Genomic DNA, 25,236 nt, shown 5'->3' with positions numbered 1-25,236 from the left:
GAGCTCTGTGAGAAGGAGGCTCAAAGAGGTCTGCAAACAGCAAGTGCTCTTCATACATCATCTGAAGACAGTAGAGACTCCTGATACCAACAGGGTTCTGATCCTTGGGCTGTAGGAGCATATAGGACAGTGGGGACAAAGCTGTCACTCTGAACTTAATGGAGCTGAGGGCAGGTGCTCTGTTCATACTGGCTGCAAGCCTTGACAATTTCCCCTGTAGACAATGACCTGGATAATATGGACTCTGCAGTGAGGCCTTAAAACTGCCAGTGACCCTTTCTGTAATGATGTTCTCACAGCCTGATTGCTCCTTTCTTGGTGACCTTTTCCTTCTTTGGGCTGCAGGAGCAGCCCCAGGAGGTCCTGGGGTGAGGCTGGAATAGCTGATTTGTTCTTTCAGAGCTGAAAGCATGGGACAAGGATAACTAGAGTCAAGGCCAGGGATAGATACTACAGCCAGTGTCTCCTAGATTTACAACTGAGACGAAGACCATAACAAAGCCACAAGAAGGGTGAGAAATAGGAAGGGCTGGAGAGAGAAGAAACAGCAGATAAGCTTTATACATCAGGGTGGGCTTCAGCTGTTTTATTTGGTGCTATTGTGAGTGACAAACTTGTGGCTCTTTCCAGTGTCAGTTTGGTTTTCCCTCTCCTCCTTCAGGGGATTTGTTTTTCAATGATAGAATGCTGGGGAAGGGAGGTAGAACTCACCCAGTGTTTGAACCTCCATACTTAAGGGCAAACATGTGAAGTCAAGAGTCTAATTGTTATTAGGACCAGGAGTTCAGTGTGGCAAGTGGTTAAAACAATTATCCAACAAAAGGTCTTAGATGTGGTCACTGTGAGCCACAGTGAGGAGCCAGTGGTGGGGTTGCAGGTAGGAACAGTGGCTGACTGCCTAGAGCCTGACCAGCCCAGCTGGCTTGGATGAGCTCCCAGAAATGGTCCACACAGGTGGCCCATGTGCTTGTTGGGGCCAGAAATGGGAGTGCTTATTATATAAAGGGACCACAGGGCACAGTCTAATTAGGACAGCAGGGTAGCATCAACTGGTTGGCTTACACTCAGCAATAGGTGCTTGTAAGCAGACACACACACACACACACACACACACACACACACACACATATATACACACCTCTGCACTTGAAAGAAGCCTTCTCTGCCAATGATGGTGTCCTCTACTCTGGCCTGAATCATTGACTGGAAGCAATGAAAGGGTGGGGAATCAGATGTGACTTCGGTACTGAACATCTGGGTGAAGGGATTCTTTTGCTGTGCTTCTTGAAGACTGGGGTAGAAGAATGAATGCAGAATTTGGGAGCATGTGAAAACTAGAGAGCACAGAAGTCCCAGTTGTTTCTCACCCAAGACAGAGGGGAGGAGGGAGCTCCCAAGGCTGAGGCTGGGATGGTTGGGGACCTATTTATAATGTGAAGAAGTGAAACTTTCAGCCCATTCTGTGAAAGTAGATCAATCAATGGGTTAGTCTTATCAGTAATAAAAAGTTCTATAATTGATTGTGATGTAATGGCAACACATATGATTTGATGACATTTTGTGGATCAAAGATTTGTTTGTGGCATGATAGAGCAGTTCTGTCATTTTGATTTATACCCTAGGTGGGTCAGGATACAAACTGAAATGTTAGGGAACTCAGGAATGACCTATGATGGATATTAAGGAGCTTGGTGGGTGGTCAGCATTGGTCTGGGTCATTTATGGTCCTAGCAGAAATTAGCTTGAGTTGGGACTTCCATCTGGTAAGGGGAATGTAGGGCATAGCTGCCTGTTCAAGTGGCCATTCAGATTTGCCCTGGTACTTGGTTTATCATAGGGTGCGCCTCTCACATTCATGAACAATCAGACCCTTCCCATCAGTTCCTTTCATCTCTTCTTCCTTCAGCTCAGTTCTGACTTCAAGGTCCCCATGTAGGTGGGAATGCTGACTGACCCAGGTGGGCTAACCACTCCAAGTTCCTGAGAGAAGGGAGGCACTGTGCCTTCCACTTCCTGTTTCAGGTGTCTGGAGCCTTGGATATTGCCATGGCAACACTCCTCCAATATCCCTAAGCCAATGGGAGCTGGAATCTCAGTTTAAGGAGCTTCTGAGCAGGAGGCCTGAATGTAATTGAGTTGGAAGGGAAGCTGATTTTCAAGTGGGCTTTATTTTAAAATGTATCCTTTTGTCATTTTAAAATCTGTCCTTAATAACTGCATATCCTAGTTGTTATCTGTCTGCCTGGCAGCTTATCACTGTTAAAGAGAAGCTATCTGGAAAGCAGAGAATGGGATTTACCATAGTAAATGTTTGTTATGTAGGCCCAGGGTGCATGAAGCAAGGTCTGGGGAGTTTCAGGATGAAGTAGGGCAGGGTGGGGGGAGGAGGTGGCTGGGACAGAGCCTCAGGGATCAGTGGAAGGGAGTATTTGAAACCTGGATGAGCCTGGTTCTTGGTAGATGAGAAGAGAGAGTATGAAGGGTATAGCTGGCAAGTTGAGGATGTGCAGCAGGTAAGAGGTCAGGATTGGGGCTTTTTTTTGGTACATAAAGACATTGCAAAGATCAGGTACTCCAAAGAAGCAAGGAAGCTCAGAAGTATCTCCTTCTGTGTTAGTTCTCCTTAATCACACCCATTGGGGAGCAGTTACATGTAACAGCCATGTAGTGTGATTAGATGTTACTGTTGCTCAAACAGGGCTTGTGTGTGTGTGTGTGTGTGTGTGTGTGTGTGTGTGTGTGTGTGTTCGAGTGCTAGTGCCTGTGCATGAGTGGTGTTTACACACACACACACAAACACATACCACACACACACACACACACACACACCATCTTTATATCTGCAACTACACACACACACACACTATCTTTATATCTGCAACTATACACATGCTCAATTAAAAATCACCACCACCACCAACAACAAAAAAAAACTACAGAAAACAGGGACACAAAAACCAAGTAAGTTTCTTTAAGATTTAAACCAAAGTGAATAGGTTAACTTAGGAAGCAAATAGATGTTTTCTCAAAGTAAATACCCTGGAGGGAAGTCTCAGGGTGGGTGAGTAACCCAGACATTTTAGATTAAGTGGCATCAAGAGACTGTGGATTACTCAGCCCCTTCAGTGGCTGGAAGGAGTGGGTGATAGCCTTGCACTGCAGGGTGCTGGGCAAATACTAATTAAATTATCTCATCCAGGAAGTGTGTTCTTGTTGAAGGAGTGCTGGATGGCAAAATCAAAGGTCTGTGTCTCTAGCTTGCTGTGTAACTCCAGGAAAAATATTAATCATCTCTGTGTTCTGCTTGGAACTTCTGGTAAGGGTGATCACCAAGCAACCCTGCCAGGGGCAGACTTTGCTGGAAAGTCACATCTAACTCCCACAGGACTTGGCCTGACATTTGTCCTGGGGGCCCATGCTTGTTCCTATGGTAGCTACATGAATTTCTGCTTGGTTTTCTCTTTATTAAGACAGGAAAGTCCCTAAAAGAGGGTCCCATGGTCCTGTCCATGCAAATGCTTAGCTCAGGACATGAACTGGGACAGGATTGTTGAAGGCCACTTATAGGAAAGCTTTCAGACGTGGGGGAGATGGCCGAACAGCTAAGCACAGGGGAAGAAGGGAGTCAAGCAGAAACTATAGGGTGTGATCTGGACACAGGTGTCTTATTCATATGTTGTCTCACTGACTTGGGGGCCTCTGCATGAAGTATTCCTAAATCTGCAGTCACATCCCTTTTATGAGCTACATTTTCTCAAATGGTAGCAGAAGATAGCTGACTGAATAGAGGGCTCAGACCTTATAATGAAACTCAAGCAGTACTCCGCAGTGAGAACTCTCTCCTGTGGTTTGGACCATCAGCTTCAGGCACACCTTCTCTAAGCATTCTACCCTAGACCCACAAAAGCAAGAGAGGATGAGCAGATTTAGCTCATGGTGTTCTGCATGAAGTACTTGCAGCTGTGTCTTTTTTTTATTTTTTATTTTTTTTGCGTCAGGGATGTTACTGGGACTTGGTGCCTATATAACTCCATTGTTTTGGAGAGTACATTTTTCTTTTTTCCTTTTTTAAAGATAAAGTTGGCTTGGACCAGTGAAGAGGGAGGGGGCCATCTATAGATGACTGGCTTTTTATTTTTCCATACTCATTTTTAATTTTTTTTTGTTTGTAATGAGAAAGCAATACAGAGAGAAAGATCCAGAGACAGGGAGTGGGAGAAGGGAGTGAGAAGGAGAGGGGGAGACCAGAACATTGACTCTTGTTTATAGTGGTGCTAAGGACTGAACCTGGGACTTCAGAGCCTCAAGCATGGAAGTCTTTTGCATAATCTGTCTTCCCAACCCAGGATATATATATATATATATATATATATATATATATATATATGTGTGTGTGTGTGTGTGTGTGTGTGTGTGTGTGTGTGTGTGTGTGTGTGTATGTGTGTGTGTCTGTGTGTGTGTGTGTGTGTTTTACAGAAGTTGAAAGATAAAGAAGGGGAGAGAAATAGAGAGGAGGGACACCTTCAGCATTGTTCCACTTGTGTGTCTTCCCTTGCCTATGTAGGTGAGGATGGAACTTGAACCCTGATCCTTGTTTATGTTAACATGTGATCTCTTGCTTCTTACCACATTATATGCTGAAGTCTGGGTCCAGACATAAGAGTTATGCTTTGTATGTAAGACTGTGTGACACCCTTTCTATGCCTAAAGTAGGAAGTAGATGTACAATCCTTCCAAAGATGCAGTGATGAGAGGGAGTTGGGAGCATTACTTTTGATCCTCTGATGAAAAAAAAAATTTTTTTTTGATAGGACAGTGAGAAATTGAGAGGGGAGGAGAAGATAGAGATGGGAGAGAAAGGTAAACACCTGTAGACCTGTTTCACCACTTATAAAGCAACCCCCCTGTAGGTGAGGAGCCAGAGGCTTGAACTGGGACCCTTGCGCTTCATACTATGTGGTGTGTTTAACCCAGTGTGCTACCACCTGCCCCTCCCCCAATGAAATTTTACTTTTAAGAATATCTGAGTGTGATGAATTGGAGAAGAAAAACATGGTTGTCTTTTTGGGTCAAAAACATGACTTGTCCTGAGTCATCATCAGCTACAGCGCTGCAGAAATATTTTTTTCATGACACAATCTCTGAGACTGTTGGCCCCAATTATACCAACATGAAAAACTAAGCACATTTCATTAATACAAGACCCCTGGTTGGGTGAAACCCTGAGAAAATTGTCAGTGTCTCCAGACCCTTTGTTTTTCATTTCCCACCAGCTCCCTCTAACTGATTTCACAGCTTCAGTGGAGAGAAGCCAGTCTCTTTGGGGATAAAGAATCTACCAATAGGCCAGAAATATCTGGAAAGCCTGTTGGCTTGTTTTATGGGTTGCTATCCCAGCATATTGACTACACTGGTGTGATGAGAGAGAACAGGACCGTTTTTTACTTCTTATGAAAGAGTAGAACCAAGTTGAGGATCAAGACATTAAGAAATAATTGAATATCCTGATTTTCAAGTTGTGTCCTAGACATAAAACTCTAGCAGAGTCTTACTAAGAACCCACATGTATCAAACACTTGTAGAAAGAAACCTGTGGTAGTTGTAAAAAGTGGGGTATTTAGGAAGTCGGGCAGTAGTGCAGCAGGTTAAGTGTACATGATGTGAAGCGCAAGGACCGGCATAAGGATCCCGGTTCGAGCCCCTGGCTCCATACCTGCCAGGGGTATTGGGGTAGTTGGCCCTGAGACTGCCTATACATTCCCTCCTGTCCATAGCATCCCTCAGGGCTTCTGAGCAGCTGTACTTGGGGAACTAAGGCCCAAAGACAGCAGGAGTTTGATTATGGAACGCTACTAAACATAGTTGGAGATGAAAGCAGACAGGTAGTAATAATTATTTAACAGTGGAGCTAGAGTATCCTTTCTGAACTTAGAGTGGTGCACTTCTGGGATGCTCTCACTTCCTCAGCTCACTTCCCATTCCATTCCATTCCATTCCATTCCATTCCATTCCATTCCATTCCATTCCATTCCATTCCATTCCATTCCATTCCATTCCATTCCATTCCATTCCATTCCATTCTTCCTTTCCACCCTGCCCAGCCCCCCCCCCCCCCCCCCCCCCCCCCCCCCCCCCCCCGGCCAGCACCAAGGACTCTGAAATCTACTGACTTCTACTGACTTCAAGCTGCATCGATGCCCTTGACAGTTTCCTCATTCTAATAATTACCCCCGGGAAATGGGGGCTTCATTTCCCCTTTATAGTTTAAGGTGCATCTTCTGTCTTTTCTGTCAAATTTCATTCTTCTCAAAAGCTGGCTGTAGATAGATATAAAATGCTTCTCCTCCAGCCCCCATTGATGTGGTGTCCCTGGGAGGGTCTCAAGGCTGCTAAGAATTCATGGAGTAGTAAGTCCTCATTGTGCAGTGATTGCCATGCCATAGGACTCCAGCCCTCATGGGACTTCCAAGTTCATCATTTACATACTTGCAGATCTGCTATGCTTTGTTACAAATTGGCCCACATTTTCAGGGTTCAGAAGTTCTGAGCAGTGAGGCTAGGTGAAAAAAGCACCAGCCAGCAGGCTGGATAGCTTGGTAATAAAATTGGCTCTGCCTCTCATAGTAGGGGGGATCCTTTGCCTGGTGACTCCAGCTGCTGGTGCCAGGAGCCACACAGAGGGTTTAGGAATGAGGATGAGGAGGTGGGTCAGGATGGGGTTGAGAGGAGCTAACCTGAGACTTGTCAGTGTTTCTATTAAGCTGTTGTGATAGAGATTCCTGGCTGTGCACAGTGAGTCACAGAAGAGAAATAAACTTCAGTCTCTTTATGGATTAGCATTCTTCCAGCGTATCCCCCAAGTAAAATGTCAACCATTCCGAACCCTAGTGCAGAACTACTTCTGACAGAGCTGAGAACCAAAACAAATGCTGCTCCTTCAACTGAGGATAAGGATAAAGATAAGGGAAAGACACAATTAAATATTTCATCTTAAAAAACATTTTTTGCTTCATTTTGTACATAGCACCTACAGATGCTTATTTATGGTAGACTGTTCAGAAGATACAGATAAATGAAAAGATGAACATGAAAGTCAGCTATAATCTATATAAGAAAGCTATAATCTCTATAAGAAATAAAATACTATTAGCATATCAAGAACATGCTTTTTTTTTTTTTTTACCTTGTTCTTTCCCTTATTTGATAGGTCAGACATTGAGAGGGGAGGGAGAACTAAAGGGGGAGAGAGAGAGAGAGACAGCTACAGCTTTTCAACTCCTGAAGCTTCCCCCTTTGAACCTGGGTCTTTGTCATGGTAGCTTGTGCACTCAACCTAGTGAACACCACCTGGCTTCTCTGGTGATTCCTTTCCCTTTTCTTATTCCACTTCCTCTCCCCCCCTCCTTTTCTTCCTTTTATTGCTCTATACCAGGGGTGTGGAGGAACTTTTGTGTATTTATAGTATCATTCACGGGACATACAAAGTTATCAACTTGAAAATTAGCACATAGGGTTGCCATGAAAAAAGCTTCTAGAATTATTAAATTTCTAGTCCTGTTTAGGATTGCCTTAGAAGGGCCAGATCAAATTATATAATTATATGTCCATTGTCCTGAAATCTACTGACTTCAAGCTGCATCAGTGCCCTTGACTTGGCCTCCTCATTCTAACAATTACCCCTGGGAAATGGGGGGCTTCATTTCCCCTTTATAGTTTAAGGTACATCTTCTGTCTTTTCTGTCAAATTTTGTTCTCCTCAAAAGCTGGCTGTAGATAGATATAAAATACTTCTCCAGCCCTTGCCAAAGGTAGAGAAAGCGATATGTATATGTATCAGCTTGCTATTTATTTCATATGTATCTATATTCTGGCTTTCATATTTAGAGTTATATTGGAAGTATATCCTCATTTCTTTATTCTTTCCAATTATATTTTTTCCCTTTTTGTTGCTCTTTTTGTCTGTCCTTATTGTTGTTGTTGTTGTTGTTATTGTTGTCATTGTTGGATAGGACATAGAGAAATGGAGAGAGGAGGGGAAGACAGAGAAGGGGAGAGAAAGACACCTGCAGACCTGCTTCATCGCTTGTGAAGTGACCCCCCCCTGCAGGTGGGGTGCCAAGGACTCAAACCCGGATCATTATGCTGGTCCTTGTGCTTTGCACCATGTGAGCTTAACCCACTGCACTATTGCCCAGCCCCCTCCAACTATAAGTTTTAATGAAAACACGTTATTCAACTTATATGGGACAGCTGTTTATCTTCCCATATGATAGCTGTTTCATTTTTCACCATATTATAGATTGTGCTGTAATGAATATCTAAAATATGTACTATTTTAGTTATATATATCATATATATTAAATATATATACATATTATATGTATATATCTTATCATACATGAAATACATTTTCTTATTTTCTTAAGTAATGTGCACCCAACCAAAGATAATATTTTTTTAGCTGCTTAAAAATATTTGATATATATTTTCAAATTTGGTATAGAAATATTTAACACTACTAGTACACAAAGATGTGCACATCTTTGTTACTTTGTCTTTGTTATCTTATGCTTAAAATCACTTAGCATTTATTACATGTTTTTGCTAATTTGGTAGCAGCATGAAAAATAAGATCATTCAATTTTCAGTTCACATGAAAATGTACATTTCATAACCACTGACCATTTATCTCTCACATATAAATTATACCTCAGGTTCTTTGCTCTTTTACACCGTGAATAAATTTTTCTTGTCAACTCAGAACTTTGTCTTTTAAAGAAGCAAATTGGTAGTTACTTACATCAGATATTTTGGTCCATAAACTCTCTGCTTTTGATTTAAGAAAATATCTTCATATAGAAAGAAACACTTGAAAAATGTATGTGTTTTTGTGATTTTAGAAAGTCATCCCTAATTTATAAAATAGATACTATTAATTCATATTCCCTTCTATTTTTGATCGTTTGCTTTTATTTCAGTGAAGTCTGCCATCCACCATTGGGATTTATTTCTTTAGTACTAGTTCTGACCTATCTTTAAGGCCTGTTTAGCTATGGTTCCTACAATTGTTTATCCAATAATCCTTTCTTTCCTTGTTGACCTGAATGTCACATTTATCATATACTCTGCTGCATTTTTTATACATCCTCATTTTTGCACTGTTTTCTCTCAACTTAAGGTAATTCATCTTTGTACGCTATTAGAATTTACTTGTCTGAAAGAACAGAATGTTCCTCCCAAGAAGATTAAACAATAATGAAGACTTATTACTTACATAAAAAGAGGCCTGGAGCTAGAGTGGTTCTAGGGTTGACCATTCAGATGTTCAGGGCCTGGATCAAAGATTATGGTTTCTTTCATCTTTCTGCTCGACTGTCCTCAGGATATAGTCTTTACTTTCCTTATACTTTCAGGTTGGCTGTGGCAGTTCCAACTGTTGTACTTGGAAATTCAGCGATGTTGGAAGAGGAGGCTTTTTCCTTTCTATGTGTCATCCTTTTGATAAATGAGGAGACCTTTTCTAGGAACTGACTGCCTCACAGCTTTTTTATAACTATTCCTATCCTTTTTTATTACCTGCTGTAACTTGTTGAGTGCTGGGAATCAAACCTAGTACCTCAGGTGGGGGTAGATAGCATAATGGTTATGCAAAGAGATCCTCATGCTTGAGGCTCCAAAGTCCCAGATTCAATTCCCTATACCACCATAAGCCAGAGCTGAGTAGTACTCTGGTAAAACAAACAAATAAATAAACAAAAACCTAGGACCTCATACATGCTTTACCATCTTTACCATCGCTGGTAAAAGATTTTTTTAATGGATTGCTCCTCCCCACCAAAAAAGAAAAAAAAAAAGAAAAAAAGAAAAAATCAATTTGTCTAGTTTTTTTTTTGTAGTCTGTGTCCTCTAGTCAGTTGATTCGTTTTACTTCTAGTCTCTCTGCTACTTAGTGTTTATTTGTTGTTAATTTTTAAATGTATTTTATGAGGTGTTAGATCATTTGTTTTTATTCTTTCTGAGTTTTAGAGTGCCCTCTACTCTATTCTGAATGTTATTGCAAATGAATCTTAGTATTTTTTTTCTAATGTAAATTGAAGTGTAACACTCATCAGAATAGTCCTTAACTTTTGAGTGATTTACACTGAGTCTCCAAATATGTGAGCACACCCACAAATCCAATACCCCATCAAGAAAGAATGCCCTTAAATTCTTCAGTGTTCCCTTCTGGTCAGTACAGTCAATATGGGTTCTGCCCGTGACTGTACTGACCAGAAGGGAACATACTACATTCTTTTGTAAATGAATTCTTTTGCTCAGTATCATGTTTGTAAGCTTCACCATTATTATATTTAATTTTAATTCATTGTTGTGTTTTAAAACAGAAATTTTGGGACTAGGCAGTGGCAACTCCTGGTTGACATGTTACCATGCACTAGGGCATGAGTTCAAACCCCTAATCTCCACCAGCAAGGGTAAAGCTTCACAAGGGCTGCAGGTGTTTCTGTTTTTCTCTCTCTCTATTCCCCCCTCTGCAGGTATCTCTGTCTCTTTCCCTCTCTACCCCCCCTCCCTTCTCAATTTCTCTCTGTCTCTATCCAATAATGAAGAAAATTAAAATAATGCTAATATGGAACTCACCCAATATCATTTATTCCAAAAAATAGTTTACCTACTTTACCCTACTACCTTTCTTTTTTTTTTTTTGGCAGAGGAACCAAAGCCTTCATATATATATAAAATTTATTTATTTTCCCTTTTGTTCCCCTTGTTTTATTACTGTTATTGATGTTATCATTGTTGGATATAAAGAAATGGAGAGGTGGAGAAGAGAAAGATAGACACCTGCAGACCTTCTTCACCACTTGTGAAGTGACTCCCCTGTAGGTGGGAATTCGGGGGCTCAACCAGGCTCCTTATGCTGGACTTTGTGCTTCGCGCCATGTGTGCTTAACCCTCTGCGCTACCGCCCAACTTGCCCTACTACCTTTCTTACACACCAGTTGAAGCACTATTTCTTTTTCTATCTATTTTCTCTATGCTGTTCAAGCTGAGTACATTTCATTCTGTTCTCCAGCTTACTAATTCTATTATCTGTCATTTAAACTCTATGACTGATCTCATCCTAAGAGTTTTAAATTTTTTGTGATAGTAGTTTTCAGTTCTATAATTTTCATTTAGTTCTATTTTATGCTACTTTACTGAAATTTTAATATTTTTTCATTTGTTTCAAGATAATTTGTAATAGCTTGTTGAAGCATTTTTATGATGACATTTAAGATCCTCATATAATTCTACCATCCTATTTATCTTGGTTTTAGCTTCAGTTGATTGTCTTTTTATACTAGTTGTGATTTTCCTGACTCTTGGTATGATTGGCAATTTTTATTATATCCTGAACATTATGACAATTATTTTAGGAGACTGTGTATTCTTTTTAAATCTTTTAGTAAAGTTATCCTTAGTGGGGCTGGGTGGAGGTGCACCTGGCTGAGTGCACATGTTATAATGCCCAAGGAACCTGATTCAAAGCCCCTGTCTCCACCTGTAGGAGGAAAGTTTCACAAGTGTTAAAACAGTGCTGCAGATGTCTCTGTCTCTCTCCCTCTCTATCTCCCCCTTCTTTATTTCTGGCTGTCTCTATCCAATAAATAAAGCTAATAATTTTAAAAAATATTTTTATAAAAAGAGATTTGGCTATCCTTAGTTTAAACAGAGAAGTCTGACCTGTTTTTGTTTGTTGTACTTCCAATGATTACTTAATTTTGAGTACTGATACTGTTTTAGTACATTTATCTGGTGCTATTGGAGTTCCTACTGCTCTCACTTCATGCTTCCTGAGGAAGATGAAGTAGCTTTTCCAGGATGTATCCTGGTCCCTATGGTTGAAGGAAATCTGGCTTTTGAAGATGAGGAGGATCTCGCAGACTGGGAACTTGTGATCAGGTCAGTATGGAATGGAGAGAACTTTCCTGGTTATGTCCTGGTCATGGCACAATTCCTCCTTATTAATATCACTTGGTTACTCTCAAAGGAGGGTATTCTCAGACCAATAGGGACAAAGAAACTTTGAGGACTGGTGGACTCTCTTGTTGGTCCTGCCAAGTTGTCCCAGTTCTCTTTCTTGATGGGGAACAGAATCTTGGACCTAATGTGACAAAGAAGTCATTACTGGCCTATATGTTTGTGGTGAGAAGTCCTTCTCAGTGCTACCCAACTGCTTGACATTTCTTTGTGGGTTAGGAAGCTCAGGAAGGTACAAAAGGAGAGTACACCCCATAATGGGCATTTATTGTCGGGGGGGGGTTACCATTCTACCTCACTTTTCAGTGCTTTGGGGCAGGGGTAGTTGAACTACCTTCTACTGCAAGGTCAAGAGTTATAAAATTCTGGGTCTTAGTTGCTTGTTTCTGTTTGGTTGGTGACCATAAGGTAATCTGTTATGATCTTCCTTTTCTCTAAGCATTTTGCACTTATTTTTCTTTCATAGCTCCCCTTCTCTCTCTCTGTGTGTGTGTGTGTGTGTGTGTGTGTGTGTGTGTGTGTGTGTGTCTGTCTGTCTGTCTCTTTCTCTCTCTCATTACTTTCAGAATTTATAGGCTTGTCCGTAATCAGGAAGAATCAGGAGAATAAAACCTGTACCATCTCACCAGGAAACTCTTTTTTTGACTGATTTTTGAAAATTAAGTCATGTTTCATTGTTCAGATAACCCTACATGGTCATGATTTCGTATCCCAGTTTTATGTAACTGCATTTAATTTGCTAATCTTTTATTAGTAATTTCTTTATGTATATAGAGAGATGATTTTCCCATGTTTTAATATCCTTAGTAGGTTTTGGTATTAATGTTATTCATTATTAAAATGTGATGAAAAGTATTTCTTTTGTGTCTGTCTCTGGAAGAGTTTATGTGAAGTTAGCATCATTAAATGCTTAGAAGAATTCACTGCTGAAGCGGACTCATGTTTACTACATACATAAACACACGTTAGCATGTAAGGGCTGTTGGAAAACTCATGATGTATTTTGCATAGAAAAAGACAACCAATATTGTTCAGATTGTTTGTTATTTCTTGGGTTAGTTTTGTGACAGGGAGGAAGCACAGTGGTTAGGTACATATATTGCCATGCTCAAGTACCCAGGTTCTAGCCCCTGCTCCCCAGCTGTAGCCCCTGCTCCCCACCTGTAGTGGCGGGAGGTGGGGGATACTATCTGCCTTTCTTCTTTCAACTTTTCTCTATCCTATTCAATAATATAGCAAGAAAAGCATGTATTATTTAGGTGATATAGAGAGAGGGCAAGAGGAGATAGATAGGTAGGGTAGTGATAGTGATAGATCATAGATTAGATAGATAGATAGATAGGTGATAGATAGATATGATAGATACATGGGTGGATGGAACTCCAAGATACTGTTTCACAATTTGTGGATCTTTTTCCTTCATTCTTTCCATTGGTACTCCTATATGATACCAGGGATCAAACTCAGAGCCACATGCGTAGTATAGACATAAACGTACTGAACCATTACCTAGATCCCAAGCTGTGATTTTATTTAAGGCATCTTCCCACTTATCAAAATTGTCAAAAGCCATAGCACAAAATATATTATCTTTTCCTGTGCTGATTTCGTGTTATTTGCATTTTGTCTATTTTTTATAAAGCAGGTTTTGCTTTATTACTTTGGGATACTAAAATTTTGTTTATAATTTTTTTTGTTTTAACATTTACTTTACAATGATTTTTTATTCTTCTGAAAGGCTTTTTCATATGTATACTTAATTTTTATTTTACTTTCCTTCTTTTCATTTAAAGTCGTGATTTTCGTTCCCAGTTATGTTTCAGCTACCCTTGAAAATTTTGGCATGCTTTACTATCAGTGTTACCTAGTTCAAACATTATTTAACTTCATTTAAAAATGTCTGGCTCCTGGTTTATTTAGAAATATACTGCTTATATATAAGAGTTTCTCTTGACTGTAGATGTAAAATTTCTAGGTTGTAACATCAAGTTTTCCAATATAACCATCTGTGAAATAATCATTTATACCAGTGTGCATTATATTACATTGATCCAAATTCCCTTCATATTTCAGAAGTTTTACTTATTTCTGCCAGCTAAAACAGTTTAAAGTAAATCACATTTTGATTTTGACTTGTGTCATCCTTTGAAAAATTGAACATCTTTTTACTTACCAATCTAGCATTTCTTGTTAATGGTTACACAATATTTCTTATTCACTGATTATTGGATTGTTCCTCTCATTGATTAATGAGAGTGCTTTAGGTGCTTCTATAGCTTATAACTTCAGTTTTAAGTCATACCATTACCTTCTTTCCTTTCTTTCATTCTTTTCCTTCATCTCTTTGAGTTTTAAATATTCTGCTACTTATTTATTTATTGGATAAAGACAGAGAGACTGGGGAGATGGTGAGAATGAAAGAGAGACACCTGTAGCATTGCTTTGCCACCACACAGAAGCTTCCACTCTGCAGCTGGTGACCTGAGGCTTGAACAACTGCTCCTTCTGTATTTTAACATGTGTGCTCTACCAGGTGCACCAACTCCTGGTACCCTCTTTTTGGAGCTTTAAAAATAATACACTGTTAATCTCAATAAAGCAAGACACTTTATTCACTTTTTAAAAAATTTTTTTTAAATATTTATTTTATTTATTTATTCCCTTTTGTTGCCCTTGTTGTTTTATTGTTGTAGTTATTAATGTTGTTGTCGTTGTTGGATAGGACAGAGAGAAATGGAGAGAGGAGGGGAAGACAGAGAGGAGGAGAGAAAGATAGACCCCTGCAGACCTGCTTCACCGCCTGTGAAGCGACTCCCCTGCAGGTGGGGAGCCGGGGTTCGAACCGGGATCCTTATGCCGGTCCTTGTGCTTTGCGCCACCTGCGCTTAACCCACTGCGCAACAGCCCAACTCCCAACTTTATTCACTTTTAAAACATCCGCTTTATTCTAAACTCAATATAAACAGATATGTTCTTACAAAATTAAAAAAAACCTTTGTTGAGATAGACTCTAGGAATAATAAAATTTTTCCATTTAATTTGCCAACTTGGATGATAAACTCTGTTTAAGAGATAAAAATTTTCCATGGCTCCAAAATATTCTCCTGTGCCTTTTTGAACTCAGTCAACATGTAAATAATGATCTAATACTTGCTACTACAGATTAGTTTTATTTATTCTGGAATACAGGTAAAATGCATGGTCATTTTTTGTCAACTGTTTAAACTTAAAACATTTTTAGTTTTTTAAATATTTTTATTTATTTCCTTTTGTTGCCCTTGTTGTTTTATTGTTGTAGTTATTGCTGTTGTTGTTATTGATGTCGTTGTTGTTGGATAGGACAGAGAGAAATGGAGAGAGAGGGAAGTCAGAGGGGGACAGAAAGATAAACACCTGCAGACCTGCTTCACTGCCTGTGAAGCGACTCCTCTGGCTCGAACTGGGATCGTTACATCAGTCCTTGCACTTTGCGCCACGTGCGCTTAACCCACTGTGCTACCACTCGACTCCCAATATTTTTAGTTTTTTGTGTATAAGCAGCTTATAAATTTTCACTGAGGAGTTGTATTACATTGTACAAATATGTCAATTTTATAGACATTTGGGTTTTATCAATATCTGGTCATTAATAAAACTGTTAAAAACATTCACATACAATTTGTGTGAATATGAACTTATATTATCTGTTGTCGAGTAAATATGTAGGAATATGACAGGTGTATGCCTAGATTTATAAGAAGTTGCCAAATTTTTTCCTATCTGCCTGTACCATTTTGTATTCTCATTACAACTATGTGATTTTTATTTTACATTGTTTTTTGTCCACAAAAGTGGAGTATGAGTAGTATGAGACTGCATCCTCCTGCATGTGTGATATATCTGAGCTTCCCCCGGAACTAATTTTTATGTTCTGTAGTTTTTGAGAGAGCGAACTAGAAGGAAGTAAAGAGAGGGAGTGGGCGACAACACCAAAGCACCATCATCTACAGAGATCCCTTGGTGCTGTTGATGGTGTCCATGTGGTGGTCCATATAAACCTCTTTCATGGTAAGGCATACAGTCCCCCTGCTGAGCCACCTCTGGCTCTTGGCATCAGATTCTTATAAATATGTTTTTGGGAGCCAGGTGGCAGCGCACCTGTGTAAGTGCATACATTACAGTGTGCAAGGACCCAGGTTCAAGCCCTTGGTACCCACCTGTAGGGTGAAAGCTTCATGAGTGGTGAAGCAGGGCTGCAGGTGTCTGTCTCCCTCACCCCTCTCAATTTCTCTCTATAGTTATCCAATATTAAATAAATATAATTAAAATAATATGTCTTTGAAGTTTCTAGCATGCTGGTATGCATATTGTGGTATCTGTTTATGTCTTCGAATTCCTTTTTAGAGCTTTCTATTGTGTTTCTTTTTTCTAAAGTGTCTACTTAAATCTTCTGCTATTTTAAACCATTGGATTGCTTGACCTCTTTTATTTGATAATTTTTTTTTCTTTTACTTCCACCAGGGTTATCGCTGGGGGTTGGTGACCTCCCCACAAATTCAATGCTCCCAGTGGCCTTTCTCCCCTCCCCTCCCTCCTTTCCCTCCTTTTCTTCTTATTTTATTCAACAGGACAGAGAGAAAATAAGAGGGCAGGGGGAGGTAGGTAGGGAGAGAGACAGAAAGACATCTGCAGCACTGATTCACCCCTTGTAAAACTTTCCCCTTATACATGAGAACTAGCAGCTTGAACCCATCATAGAAATATTCTGGATATTAGTCATTTGTTGGCTACATGCATTATCTATTTTTTCCCAGTCTATGGTTTTAACTTCCTTTTCACTTTGTGATGTTTGTTTGTTTGATTTGATTTTCTTGATTTGATTTTTCATCTCTGGGGGGCTTCACTATTCTGAACAGACTTTTTTTTCTTTTTCCTTTCCCTTACACTAATTTTTTATTTAGTCTTTCTAAATATTTCAACTTCATAGAAACATTTTTTCACATACATATCTCATCATTTTTTTAATTATTTGATGGTTATATAATTACTATGCCAGTACACAGAGTTCAACAGTAGGAGAAGTCAGGACCTCAAGAGCACCCTAGAAATAACCAACTAGACAGAGAACTCAGCAGAAATAAGCATGAGTCACTGTGTAGTCTAGAGAAAGTAGAATCAGGGGCGCTCCAGGTGCCCCTTTAGTTAAGAGTGCTCAGTTAGGAAGAATTGCAGCAAAGTAAATGGCTTTGGGGGAGGAAGAGATGGGGTAGGGTGGGGTGAGAAGGCATAGGGATCCAGTGCATGATGGTGGGGAAAGGTGTTGTGTTCTGACGCCCACCACAGGGAGATGAGAGGTTGTATCCATGTATCAATAATTGTCTTGTAAAACATCATCTCCCCAATAAATTATGAAAATATAAGAACATATGAGAGAGAGAGAGAAAGAGAGAGAGAGAGGAATTAAGTTGTATTATAAAAAGAAGAGCAAGGGGTGGTAGCGCAGCTGGTTAAGTGCTGGTGGCACAAAGCACTAGGACCAATGTGAGGATCCCGGTTTGAGCCCCTGGCTCCCTATCTGCAGAGGAATTGTTTTACAAGTGGTGAAGCAGGTCTGCAGGTGTCTATCTTTCTCTCCCCCTCTGTCCTCCCCTCCTCTTTCCATTTCCCTCTGTCATATCCAACAACAGTGACATCAATAACAACAGCAATGATAACTACAACAATAAAAAACAAGGGCAACAAAAGGGAATACATAAATATTAAAAAAAAAAAAAAGAAGAGCCAGGCAACATTTTCCAGTTAGAAAGAGAGAGGGACCCAATTGCAAGGAAGACTAAAGTAGAAAAAAATCAATGGGACTACATCAAATTGAAAAGCTTCTGCACAGCCAAAGAAACTATCACACAAACAAGGAGACCATTCACAGAATGGGAGAAGATCTTCACCTGCCATACATCAAACAGGAGACTAATAACCAAAATATACAAAGAGCTCAGCAAACTTTGCAACAAAAAAGCAAATGACCCCATCCAAAAATGGACAGAGGATATGAACAGAACATTCACTACAGAAGTAATTCCTATCCTGGGGATATATACCCCACGGACTCCATAACACCCAAACAAAAAGATATGTGTACACCTATGTTCATAGCAGCACAATTCATAATAGCTAAAACCTGAAGCAACCCTGGTGCCCAACAACAGATGAATGGCTGAGAAAGCTGTGGTATATATACACAATGGAATACTATGCAGCTATTAATAACAATAAAACCCACCTCCTCTGACCCATCTTGGATGGAGCAAGAAGGAATTATGCTAAGTGAGCTAAGTCAGAAAGATAAAGATAAGTATGGGATGATCCCACTCATAAACAGAAGTTGAGAAAGAATAACAGAAAGGGAAACTCAAAGCAGGATTTGACTGAATTTGTAGTAGGGCACCAAAGTCAAAACCCTGGGGTGAGGGTGGATGTTTGGCTTCATGGGGTGGTGGGGGAGGATGGTGGGGTGGGGTGGTGATGGGATGGGACACAGTCTTTTGGTGGTGGAAATGGTGTTTATGTACACTCCTATTAATTTGTAGTCATATAAATCACTAATTAATATGAAAGGGGGAATTTGATTGTCTCAAACATTTTAAAGCACAGACTGAGTCTTTTTTATTTATTTAAGAAAGGAGACATTAACAAAATCATAGGATGGGGGTTACAACTCCACACAATTCCCGCCACCCAGTCTCTATATCCCGTCCCCTCCCCACTAGCTTTCCCATTCTCTATCTCTCTGGGAGCATGGACCCAGGGTCATTGTGGGTTGCAGAAGGTGGAAGGTCTGGCTTCTGTAATTGCTTCCCCGCTGATCTTTTTAATACATAGGCTGAGTTTTCGATATGTTGACTCTCTTAAAAGCCTAGACCAGGGAGAACAGAAGCAACCCATGGCACAGCTATATACAAATAATGTCAAAGGACATAAATTATGGTGATATTGTGTATGATACAGAAAATCCTAACAAAGGGATTTTTCAAAGTTAACCCAATTGCCAAATAATGTGATTATAGCAATAGCTATCTATTGTCTTCTTAACCCTAAGACATCAGAAACTTCCTGCTTCTTCTATATAGCCTATATTTCCCCCAGTCCTGGAACCTCTAAGGTGGGGTTCACTACCTCACAAAGTCCCAAAACCTTGATGTAGACTAGGTCCCATTAGATAGAGCATATGTACACATGTATCCATAAATTAGGGCAAAATATATACCTGAAAGCAAAAGTTCACAATATTCTGTGGTGAGTCACTATAAATTTCCTAATGAAATAGTGTCTACTTAGACTTAGATACCCTTCCTATTACAGTTCTCTCTCTCACTCCAAAGCTAACCTTATCAAAACAAGGACTGCAAAAGCTGAATAAGTGCAAGAGACTGGCATGCTTTAATTATGACTCTTTAGTCACTATCAGTCCACCCCAACAGCTGGGGCCCTATTTGGGGAGTCTCAAGATTCCTAAATAGACATGATGGGCCTAGACCTCAAATAAATCCCTCTACTGGTCATCTCTATCAGGAACAACACAATAGACCCCTTTGTGGGCCCCCATAAGACCTTGCCCTCAACTTGGATCAACAGTAGTAGACAATGTTCCATCCTCTGAAGGGAGGATGGACAACATACTCTATGCTACACCTGAGGAAGATAGGTCCTGATATTGGGACAGCTTGGAGTGTTCCTACTCATGACCACAGAATGTGAGCTCAGATCTACAGGCATGCAGAGGTCACATAGGCTCCTAAGCTGATTATGGGCCCCAGATCACATCAAATCAATGGGGTTTACAGTCAACAATATTTATACCCATTTCCCATATTAGGGAGCTACTCTCTTCCCTGATCCAGCTTTCTGTTCCTTTTCCAGCCATGACATCATCTCCCTAGACAATAACTTGTATATACCTGCATATCAGATTTAAACCTCGGGGATGGGGGGGGGGGACTAGTATAGCCATAGGCCCTTTGAAATACAACTAAAATATACATGCTAGCTATCTAAAAAATGGAGTACCCCCCCCCAACTCTTCATCTGCACTATTCCAGCCTTTAGGTTTGTGATTGTTTGGCTCTGTATGTTAACTCTCTTTTCAGCCACCAGGTTCCAGATGCTAGCATGATGCCGACCAGACTTCCCTGGATAGACAACCTCACCAATGTGTCCTTGAGCTCTTCTTCCCCAGAGCCCCACCCACATAGAGAAAGGCAGAGGCAGGCTAGGAATATGAACCAACCTGTCAATGCCCATGTTCAACGGGGAAGAAATGACAGAAGCCAGACCTTCCACCTTTTGCATCCCACAATGACCATGGATCCACACTCCCAGAGGGTAAAGACTAGGAAAGCTATCAAGGGAGGGGATGGGATATGGAGTTCTGGTAGTTGGAATTTTGTGGAGTTGTACCCCTCCTTTCCTATGGTTTTGTCAATGTTTTCTTTTTTTAATTTATTTTATTTATTTATTCCCTTTTGTTGCCCTTGTTGTTTTATTGTTGTAGTTATTATTGTTGTTGTCATTGTTGGATAGGACAGAGAGAAATGGAGAGAGAAGGGGAAGACAGAGAGGAGGAGAGAAAGATAGACCCCTGCAGACCTGCTTCACCGCCTGTGAAGCGACTCCCCTGCAGGTGGGGAGCCGGGGTTCGAACCGGGATCCTTATGCTGGTCCTTGTGCTTTGCGCCACCTGCGCTTAACCCACTGCGCTACAGCCCGACTCCCTAATGTTTTCTTTTTATAAATAAAATAATAATATATAAGTAGAAAATAAAAAAGAAAGAGAGAGGGAGATAGACAGGAAGACACCAAACTACCAAAGCTTCCTCCAGTACATTGGGGGCTAAGCTCAAACCCAACTCCCATGTATGACATAAAAGGCACACTACTAAGTGAGCTATTTTGCTGGAATATATATATATATATATATATATACATACATACATACATACATATATATATATAGAGAGAGAGAGAGGGAGAGAGAGACAGAGAGAGGGAGAGGGAGAGTCACGTGTTTTAATGTTTTTCAGCCCAACTTACAATTTTTCTTATATGGACTGTGGTTTTTCTCTCCTATATTGAAAAAACAAGTTTACCTTCCTCTAAGTTACAATTTGCATCCCTTAATTTTCATTCTAGAAAATTTTATAATTCTATCTTTTACTATTCTATGAATCATTTTGAATTATTGTGCTGCATATTATGTGATTTAGATAATTAAGTTGGTATTTATTTATATTACTATAAAGGCTGCTGTAGTGAATTTCTTCGGGATTTTTGTTAAAAATCAATTGAGCATATATAAATGAATTTTTAAAAAATAAACTCAATTGTTTCAATTATTTAGTAGACCTATTCTTGTGTTAATACCTCATTTTCTTTATCTCTCAAGCTTTATAGTAAATCTTAAAATCAGTTGATATAAATTCTTTACCTTTGTTTTCCTTGATAAAAAATGCCTTGTTTGTTATAGATTTTTAAATTTATTAGAATTGTATATTATTTATCAGATTGTTCAATTCTCAAAATAATGCTAGCCAATTAAATATTTTGAGTAGCTGGGGGTTTATCAGACACCTTAACAATATTGACTATGCTATTCATGAACATAGAAAATCTTTCTACTTATTTGGGTTTTATTTATTTAACCAGAATTATTTTATTTTCAACATTTAGTACTGCAGACATTTATTGAATTTTTTCCTCATGTATTCTATTTATTTATTTATTTAAATTTTTATTTATAAAATGGAAATATTGACAAGACCATAAGATAAGAAGGGCACTATTCCACACATTTCCCACCACCAGATCTCCATATCACATCCCCTCCCCTGATAGCTTCCCTATTCTTTATCCCTCTGGGAGTATGGACCCAAGGTCATTATGGGGTACAGAAGGTGGGAGGTCTGGCTTCTGTAATTGCTTCCCCACTGAACATGGGCATTGACAGGTTGATCCATACTCCCAGCCTGTCTTTCTTTCGCTAGAGGGGTAGGGACTTCTGGGGAGGTTGGGTTCCAGGACCCATTGGTGGGGTTGTCTGTCCAGGGAAGTCTGGTTGGCATCATGCTAGCATCTGGAACCTGGTGGCTGAAAAAGAGTTAATATATAAAGCAGAACAAATTGTTGACTAATCATGAACCTAAAGCTGGAAAAATGGAGATGAAGATTCGGCGTCTCCGTTTTGCAAAAAGCTAGTGGGTCTATTTAGTAGACCCATGACCCTACTAGTTTTTGCCTGCATCTGACATCTCATATGCAGGTGATTTAAGCTATTGTCTGGGGGGAAAGGTGTCATAGTTGGAAAAATGACCAGAAAGCTAGATCAGGGAAAAGAGTAGCTCTCAAATATGGGAAAGTATATAAATATTGTTAACTGTAAACCCCATCTGGGGCCATAGTCAGCACAAGACCCTGTGTAACCTCTGTATCCCTGTAGGTCTGAGCTCACATTCCATGGTCAGGTCTAGGAACATTCTAGGCTGTGCCAATTTCAGGAACCATCATCCTTAGGTAATAGGCAGAGTATGCTATCCAACCTCCCTTCAGAGAATGGAACACTCCCCACCCTTGTTGATCCACATGAAGGCCAGGTCCTGTATGAGCCCACAAAGGAGTCCATTATGTTGTTCCTGATCGAGATGACCAATGCCAGTGGTGAGAGGGATCTATTAGAGGTTTAGCCCCATCATGTCTGCGTGGGAACCCCAAGACTACCTAACTAGGGCCCCAGGGGATGACGTGGCCTGGTAGTGACTAAAGGAGTCATCATTAAAGTATGCCAGTCTCTTGCCCTTATTCAGCTTTTGTAGTCCTTAACTTTGACAAGGCTAGCTTTGGAGTGCATGAGGACATGCAATAGGAGATAGGTGAGGAGGGTATCTAGGTCTAAGTAGGAACTATCTGCTTAGGTACTCTATGGTGTCCTTTTAGGTCTTTCTGCTTGCTTGCTACATTTATTGACTCACTGCAAACTACTGTGCACTTTTGCTTTAAGATATGTTTTCCCCAAAATTAAGAATACATGTACATATGCCCTATCTCATGGACGCTGGTCTATATCTAGGTTTTGAGGTTTGTTAAGGGGTGTACCACCCAAAATGGAATTAAGGAGTCCTATGAGCTAGGAAAGTTCTCACCAGAGTAATGAAGCTGGTCGGTTGACATTCCATGCCTGATGTCTCTGGACACAGCCCGAAGTGAAACATGCCAAGTTTGTACTGGTTACATTGATTAGGTTGGGATCAGCAGATGCAGAATCAGTTGGTATGAACTGGGAGAAGGATGCAGGAAAGTGAGCCCCACCCTAGAGGTTTCAGGACTGGGAGAAATAAGGGCTTTATACAAAAGCGGAAGGTTCCTGCTGTTTTAGGGTTTAAAAAGGCAATAGATAGTTATAGCTATTACCAGACCATTTGGCAATTGGGTTAACTTTGAAAATCTCATTGTTTGGATTTTCTGTAGCATATGAGACCTCATCATAATTTATGTCATTTTATGCTATTTACCCTCATGTAGCTTTTATTACATACAGTATTAAATGCTATTTTAAGTTTATTTTCTAATAAAAATTGATGGTACGTAGCAAAAGTATTGTCTTATATATTACTACTGTTATTATTGCATCCTAGAACCTTTTTCTAGTATATTTTTCTTAAATAACTTAGATTTTTCTGCCTGAATGACAAAAGGGGCAATCAACTCCTTCTCTCCTTTCACTTCCCTCCTCCTTTTCTTCCTTTCTCCCTTTCTTTCTTTCTTTCTTTCTTTTTGTACTTTGCCCTTTTGTACTTCTAGTAATGGAATTGAAAATACAAGAGAGGGTAAGCAAGATATCTCACTTTCCTGGTGTATCTTCTTTGTCATGTGCCTGACCCAGGTTTGAACCTGACCCTTAAAACACTGGGGGAAACTTTGATACTGTGGTAGCCTCTCTCTCTCTCTCTCTCTCTCTCTCTCTCTGCCTAGAACAGTGAATCCCCCAGTGATGATGTGAATAAATAAATAAATAAATAAATAAATACAAAAGATATGAGAATTGATATTCTTGTCTTGTCCTAATGAAAATGGGAAAATGTTCAGGCTGACACAGTTGACTATGATATGAACTAAAGAAAATGGGAAAATGTTCAGGCTGACACAGTTGACTATGATGTGAACTAAAGGTTGCCTAGTTCCCAATTTGTGAGATTATTATCATAAATTACTTTTTAATAAAATAAAAATGTTTGTACTTATTATGGTTATCCTGTTAATTGATTTCTTTTCTCTGTTAATGTGGTGAACTATAATGATTGATTTTTTTTTTTTGAATAGTGGAACAGCTTTGCACTTCTAGAATAACATCTCCCATGGTTATATTATATTATATATATTAAGTTAATGTACTTTTAATTTGGGGTATTGATTTGTCATTTATATTTCTTTTCTGTTTTTAGTATTAGAATAAAAATAATGCTGGCTGTATAAAATGAGCTAGGAAGTATCTTCTTTCTTTTTGAGATTGTTTGCTTGAAGCCAGTATTGCTTCTGCTTCAAGTATGTTTGAATCAAGCCATCTAGATCTGTAGTATTTTTTTATTTGTTTTTTTTATTATCTTTACTTATTGGATAGAGAGAGTAGAAATTGAGAGGGCAGGAGGAGAGGAAGGAGGAGAGGGAGATGTAGAGGGAGAGGGTGAAGGAAACTGAAAGGGAAATAGAGAAACCTGCTGCCTGCTTCACCACTGCAAAGCTTTCCCCTTACAGGCGAGGACTGGGGGGCTCCAACCCAGGCCCTTGCACATTGTAACGTGTGCTCAACCAGGTGTGCCACCACCCGACCCTTTTCAGAATTCTTATTTATTCTAGTGCCAGTCTTGGCTATTTGATTCTCAAGGTATAAGTTTCTCCATTAAGACCTTCAAACTTATTGTAATATTTCCATTTTCTTTTACTTCTTGTTTGTGGTGTGGGGAATCAATCCCATGGCCTTCTACATGTGCTTCATATACTCTACCACTCAGTTACACTCCCCCCATAATTTTATTTTCAATGGATCTTCCTTTATCATGTCTGTAATAGTGTCCCTTCTTTTATTCTTTAATCAGTATTTTATGCCTGTTTGTAAATGTTTTTTCCCTTGACTAGTGAATATCAATTTTTACTGATGATTTCCATAATAAAATTTTTGAATAGCTGATTCTT

At 39.7% G+C, this 25,236-nt stretch overlaps 1 protein-coding gene across 2 annotated transcripts in view; it reads left to right on the top strand.

The window, feature by feature from the left end:
• GRID1 (glutamate ionotropic receptor delta type subunit 1) overlaps positions 1–25,236 on the top strand; it is a 955,154-nt gene that overhangs the window by 648,715 nt on the left and 281,203 nt on the right. The window lies entirely within an intron of this gene.

This window comes from Erinaceus europaeus, chromosome 1 (genome assembly GCF_950295315.1).
Source record: "Erinaceus europaeus chromosome 1, mEriEur2.1, whole genome shotgun sequence".
Lineage (NCBI taxonomy): Eukaryota > Metazoa > Chordata > Mammalia > Eulipotyphla > Erinaceidae > Erinaceus > Erinaceus europaeus.
The sequence above is the reverse complement of the archived record's forward strand: the minus strand, read 5'-3'. Positions and strand labels throughout refer to the sequence as shown.